This window comes from Marmota monax, unplaced genomic scaffold, assembly GCF_021218885.2.
Source record: "Marmota monax isolate L192 unplaced genomic scaffold, Marmota_monax_Labrador192_F-V1.1 WCK01_AAM20220418_F8-fsc00024, whole genome shotgun sequence".
NCBI classification, from domain to species: Eukaryota; Metazoa; Chordata; class Mammalia; order Rodentia; family Sciuridae; genus Marmota; species Marmota monax.
In genome coordinates, this window is record NW_026695224.1 from 32,624,360 (window position 1) to 32,631,028 (window position 6,669).

General features: G+C 54.6%; 1 long non-coding RNA gene across 1 annotated transcript; it reads left to right on the forward strand.

Moving 5' to 3' along the window:
* The first annotated feature begins 3,221 nt into the window (after positions 1-3,221).
* Positions 3,222-6,358, forward strand: LOC124086250 (uncharacterized). Its single transcript, XR_006849754.2, has 3 exons — positions 3,222-3,988; positions 4,654-4,930; positions 6,127-6,358. It is a non-coding gene; the product is annotated as an uncharacterized LOC124086250 (long non-coding RNA).
* The last annotated feature ends 311 nt before the right edge of the window (positions 6,359-6,669 follow it).

Genomic DNA, 6,669 nt, shown 5'->3' on the forward strand with positions numbered 1-6,669 from the left:
TGGGGAAGCCCAGGAAGCCGGGCTGGAACACCAGGCCTCCCTAGGGGCTGGGGAGGACGAGGCAGGGGCGGCCCAGGTGTTCACGGTTTAATGATCCAACCCCCTGGAGGCAGAGAGGAGGAGGCTGAGACCTGGTCGGGAAGGCAAGGGGGAGGCAGGAGCAGCTAGACCCAGAGCTAGACTTCGGGCCACCCATCCCCCATCATGCTCCGTGGCTGCAGCAGAGGCCTCCGGACCTGCTCCATCCTGGCCGCCACCTCCCTCTCCCCTCACCAGCCAGAGCTCCCAGGTGGACGACTGAGCCCCACTGATGGGCGGTGGAGACACCTGGGGCCTGCGGAAGGAACACGTGGCTTTGCCTTCATTAAAGACAGAACCCGGAGACGGTGGCATGGCTAGTCCCGCAGCAGCCAGGTCAGCCTGCAGGTCAGCACAAGGCACCCTGGGGTCTTTCTAGAGGCCTCCAGCTCTTCCAGGGAGGCAGCAGCAGCCTGGGAGGAAGGAGAGACTCTCCTCACAGCCCACGGCACGGGAGCTTCCGGCGCTGGGCTCCAGAGGACTGTGCCCAAGGGCAGCCAAGAGGCAGAGGCGCCAGGCGGGCGAGGTGACTGGGCCAGCCCCGGGCCTCCTTGCCCTCCTCGCCCACCTCACCTGCTTGCAGGGCCGTTTCCAAGGAACCAGGTGTCCAGGTGAAGCCCTGTTGACACACAGCATCCACCTGTGGGAGGGGCAGGTTGTCACTGGAGAAGGACTTGAGGCGTCCCCAGAGGGGAGGGGGCTGGACACAGGACCAGTGGGGCTCTTGGCAGATATGATGAAAAGAGTCTCAGAGGCGTGTTCGGGAGGGAGAGGCACATTCTCAGAAGAATGCGGGCCACCTTGGGGGTGAGAAGCCAGGCCTGGGCTGGCGGTCCAATATTTACAGAAGGACAGTGCTAGGGGCCAGTCTGAGGGGGGCCAAGGTGGGGCTGCACATTTCATGCCAGGGTTCCCTGCACCTGGATGTGTCCCCTATTTACAAGGGTGTGGGCCAGGGGCCTGTTGCTCAAGGTTCACACCTGTACTCTCCGCATCTCCAGGGCCCCTGTAGCTCAACGGTTCCTTTAGACTCAGTATCTCTCTCTCTCTATCCTAAATCCCCATCTCAGGGTGAAAGGTCGATGCTTTTCTTTTTAATTTTGTACTTTTTTATTGTGTGGTTGTAACAGACATAGATATTCAGGAGCTGCTTCTATAACCATTTTTCCTGGCTTTCTAAATGCCCCAGCAGGCAGGAGGCACCTGTCTCCTCTTTCCTGCTCCAGCGCTTCCTTGGAAGGACAGAGAGGCCCGTGTTTGGTCCGCCCTGCCTTGTCGCGGCCTGACCAGGAGGACCATCCACAGTCGTGGGCACCAGGCACAACAGTAAGTCCCAAGGCTGGTCGGTGATCACCCACCCTCACTTCCTGCTGCGTGGACCATGTCCATGCCCTGGCCAGGGACGGAGCGGGGCAAAGGTTGGTTTTGGCCTCGTGCTCTCCACAGGGATGTGGCCATAGGACTCGGCTTGACCAACGGATTGTGAGTAGAGGTGACAGAGAATTCCCCCCCTCAGGCCCCCCGCCGGACCCAGGGGCCCAGGCCAGCCTCGCAGATGCAGAGCAGACAGGGCCAGAAGCGGTGTTGTGTCCCTGGTGTCGTGTGGAGATGTGCACGTCCATTTATCTGGTGGTTAGTGTGGTGACCGTGGGCCTGACCAGCTCACCCCTGAGGAGCCCCGGGGCTGGAGAAGCTGGGGTGGTTGGGCCTCCTTCCCGCAGCACTTCCTTTGGTCCCAGGACAGCCTCTCGCCACCCACCCTGAGGCAGAGGCGCCCTGTGGCCAGAGCAGGCAGAGCCGATTGTCAGGGGTTGGTAACTAGCTGGAGGACGGATCAGGCCTTTCTTCAAAATGACAGGGGACAGGAGGTCCAAGATGGCTGCCGTGTGGAAGGGGAGGTAGGGAAGACAGGGCTTCCTGGCCGCTAGGCTTATGTGGCCCAGTGCGAGGAGCCCAGGGACTTCAGGACACACTGTGCACACAAGCCAAGGGCCTGAGAACATCCCCGTGACCCCCCCACACAGAAGGAAGTCACAAGACCAACACGCTTAGGTCTACAAGATCCCTCACGCCAGCTCCGTGGCCATGACACTCCGTTTGTGTAGAAGGCCCTTGTCTTGGAGAGCAGTCACCACGTGCTTTGTTTTATCATGTCACAAATTCCCGAGCTTGCAGGGTGCCTCCTGGGAAGCACCAAGTGCAGACCCAGTGGCTTATGGTGACACGGAGGCTGAGAGGCCTCTTCTCCCAGCTCACTCTCAGGCACACTCGGGCCGTCACTGTCACAGACGCTGCTGAGGAGAGTGAGACAGACTGCCAGGCAGTACCCTGGGCACCTGGCAGTAGGACCCAGTCCTCTTCCCTGCAGTTACTATCCCCCCTCAGGCGAGGAAACCTGGCCTGGAGAGGTGAGGTCCCTTGCTGGGGTACACAGCTTATAAACAGGGGAAAGCAGCCGGGCTCCCGACCCAAGCCCCTGGCTCCAGAATTTCCATCCCTGAGCACCGCACTTGACCCCGGAGGAAGCAACCCCTGGAGGAAGGAGATGTGTCCTGGAGCAGCAGGGGACAGCCTCTCCCTGTAGATAGCGGGGCTCAGGGCAGGTCTGCCCTGATGCTGGGGTGCTGTTGGGAAGGGGGACGGGGAGCCGTGCTGAGAGGCCCCAGGAGCCCCCCTGACTCCTCTCCTGCCCTCCTCTCTGCTTCTCCCTGCCTCCCCGCCGGCGGGCGCTTGCCTAATGCAGAAAAATTCAGTAATTGTTCCTCTCCCACCTCTGAGGCCCTCTTCACCCCCGCCTTTCCTTGACCTTCACCCTCCACCTCTCGCTCTTCGATTCACGTAATAAAGTGACTTTTGCAATGTCAGCCATAAATAGATTATGAGAAGAAAATCTTTTGTTTAAACAGAAATTCTAATTTTCCGAGAGGTGGTGAACAAACACTCTGGAATTCATTAGAGATCAGCAAATCTTGTTTGCTTAAAATCATGCTTCAGTTTCCTGCAAAAATAGCAGCTACAGCGTCCTTGCCGGGAGCTTCCCTGTGTCAGAGAATCGGTGCCAAGAGCTCCTGACCAGGTGGAAGAGCACGGAGCTGCCGAGTGAGCCAAGGCTGCCTGGGCGCAGAGGCTCAGCCAGGCCCTCCTCATCCTTCAGAGAAACGCATTGGCGAGGGGGAGGGTGGCAGGAGGGGCCGAGACTGACTTCACAGTGAGAAACCCGACTCACAGGGTGCGGCCGTGAGCAAGGTCAACCACTACCGTGAGGGCAGGAGGGGCGCTCAGAGGGGAGCTCCAGCTGGTATCTTGGGTGAGGAGATGAGAAGGGCCCTTACCTCTTTCCTAGAATGCCCCAGGCCCTGGGAGAGAGTGTGGCAGAGGGTGCCAGCGGGGACTTGTTCCCAAAACATAGAACCCCAATCTTAGGAGAAAAGCATCAAATCCCAGTAGAGGAACATCCTACAAAATACCCAACCAGCATTCCTCAAAACCGTCCAGGTTGTCAAAAACGGGGAAGTCCAGGACCCCGCGGCAGAGGCTGTGAGACTGCACGCTGAGCTTCCAGGTGACTGGTTCCTCCACCCTGGGCCTCATACCTGGCCAGTTTCCTGAGTTTTACAGGGTCTGACCCCCCAACCCACTCCCAACGCATCGGCCTCATCCTCGGGTGGGTAGCATGAGGGGGCGGCCCTTCCAGTCTTCACGTCTAGATTCAACAATCCGGCGACTATCTTCAGGAATGAGAGAACTGTTTCTAGAAGCTTCCTGGCAGTATTCCTCCTCCTGGCCCTTTGGTCAGAGGGGATGGTCAGAGGGATGGTGAGTTTCTCCGCCAATCGCTGCACGAGAGGCGGCCCCCATTGCCTAGACTCACCAGCGTTGCCTGGACCTGCTTTCCTGGGTTGGAGATGAGGTAAGCTTCCCCAGCGCGTGGGTGTTCTCAGCAGGGAGGACCTGGGAAGGGGTGCTGGGTGGGCGCCACGCACCGCCAGTCATCCCAAGCTGGAGTGGGTCCCTGGAGCCAATGGGCCCTGCAGGGTCCAGGGAAGAAACTGTTTAGGCTCCTGGCATTGGTAGTGCATCAAGAGGACTAGAGGAGCTGAGGTTTATTTGAAAGATGGAATCACTAGGATCTTCTGGTGGACCCGAGAGCTTGGTGTAAGAAGTCAGTTCTTCATACAAGTGAGACGTTACATGGCGGTTTTCCTGAATTCAGTTTCCAAGTAACCACACCCCGAGGCACAGAAAGCTCTATGCTCTTAGGAGCATGTGCCCTCAGAGAGGAGCCGGCATCCCCTATTGCTAGCATAATAGGAAATCCAATAAGAGTAAGCACCTAATTTACCAGGGATGTTTCCTGTCCCCACCAATGGCTTCAACAAATGCTCCAGTCCTAAGCACTTAGAATCAATTTGGCCCAATTTGGAGTAATTTTTAAAGGAAAAAAAAAAAGCAAACATTGTATTCAATCAATTCCATGTTTAATATAATTATGCCACTTAAGACTTCGATATGATTAAATTTAAAATATAAATGTCTAGGTAGAAAAGTAAAACATAATGGCTTTTATTAAACCAGCTCCAGTCAAAAGCCTCGTTCAGGTTTCCTGTAGTTTCTGTCCGCGTTTCCTGCTGACTTATTCTTCTCACAAACAACTTCTGAAACAATCAAGCCCACCTTCCTCAACGTGGATGTGACCGTCCTGTCGTGTGCAGAACATGATCACGTTTGCTCTTCTCAGAAGGCGAGGCTGTGCCAATTTGTATTATTACCTGGAAAGGAATCCTGTAATGAATAAGCCCCAGACAAATCACGGCTCCCTGTTCATCCGGGCGCTCGCGCTGTCGGCAGCCTTGTAAGTACTCTGAAATTGCTCTGAGCTGTTACTTTGATGTCCTCTGCAGCCCACGTTTTGCTATAAACCTTATACTTCATTTGGAGGCAATATAACTCAATTTATCCACAAACTTTTAAAGAAAAGTGAGCCATTTCCCAATGCAAATTACTCCTGAAATGTGAGATGCTATCTCATAAATGCGGCCACTCTAAAATTGATAAGGACTGCGCGCTGGAAATTAGGACACTGGGAATTCAAAGTAACTCGACATGGTAGATGGGGGGTGGCTGTGTTGTTGGTTGTGTCTTCCTTGGGCCCTTCAGAGAGCTGTTGCAAATTTTAATGATTGATAATACCTCGTACGGGCGAGGTGTGGATGCTGTCATAATATGCCAGCAGGATGCATATCGGTTCAGCCTTGTTGAGAGGCACCATGGCAACAGGGATTAGCCTGACCAGGATGCACCTACTAGCATTTGTCAGGACAACTTCACTTGTGGATACAAGACTGGAGACAGCCTCTTGCAAAGAGCCAATAACAGGTGCTCCTCATAGCACCGGCTGCAAGAGGAGCCCTTACCAACAAACTGGGATCCATCAAGGTTAGCATAAACGGTAATGTGCGTAAGCTCAAAAACGACAAGCTAGGGCTACCAGTCTTTCAGACTGTTGAAAGAAGGAATGTCGACAGAGATGACTCAGGTCTGAGTCACCCTGGGTGACGCACCCTCAGTTTCTGTGTGTGGTCAGGGAGGTGTTTGAAGAGGATCTGTGCTATGGGATTGTTATAGTTAAAGCTTTGTCCCAGGGTTTCATAAACTGACTTCCAGACCACTCACGTATAATCGAATCAAGCCTTTATTGAAGCACACGGGTGGTGGCTGACCAGAACATAAAGTTGTTCCCCTGATCAGCCCCGAACAATTGCAAGGGCACTCCTTATAAGCCTGAAAACCGCAAAAGGGATGTTCAGGGGGTCTAGCCAATGCAAGCAAGCCAGGTTACAGAAGCAAGACAGTGCAGTCAAGCGGAAGGAAGCCTAACCAATCACAGTTAGCCCAGTCACCCCAGTTACAGAAACAGAGCCCTGTTACCCTAGTTACAGAAACAATACCCCATTAAGTAGTTCCGTATTCTTAAATGTTTCTATAGCAAAAGGAAGAGAACACCTTGCTCCAGTCATGACTCTTCTACTTGGCATGGTTGTTTTACAGGATGAAGTCATAAAACAAAATGGAGTCACATTTGTTCCTACTATCACCGGATCGCAGGTGCACGGCCGAATGCACAGGGACGTGCTGACGGAGACACTGTGGTTTCCCATTTGACACTGGCCTTTCTAATTTCATTCCTGGAGTTTTGAACTACAAAGCTCATTTTCCAAAGCTGTGAGTGATTGTCCCAGGACAGGTGAAGGCCTGAGGAACGTCCCTCTGCTGCCCAGAGCGGCGACTCTCTCTCCCTTCATACTGACAATGACGATTCTAGAGAAAATTCCACCTCTCAGAGCCTTGACACTGGGACCCTGTCCTTGCCCGGTCCCCGGCTGTCTTTTATCCTTTTTTTCACAGTACAGGGGCTGGAACCCAGGGCCTCCCACGTGCCAGGCAAGTGCTGTCCCCTTGAGCTCCACGCCAGCCCTTTGTCCTTTGTCCTTGAGATGAGACGGAGCATCCCTTCCATCCCTTCCATGGAGAGGCCTCCCACATCTGTGTCAGAGCCGAAGTCACCCAGTGACCTCTGCCCTGATGGCACGG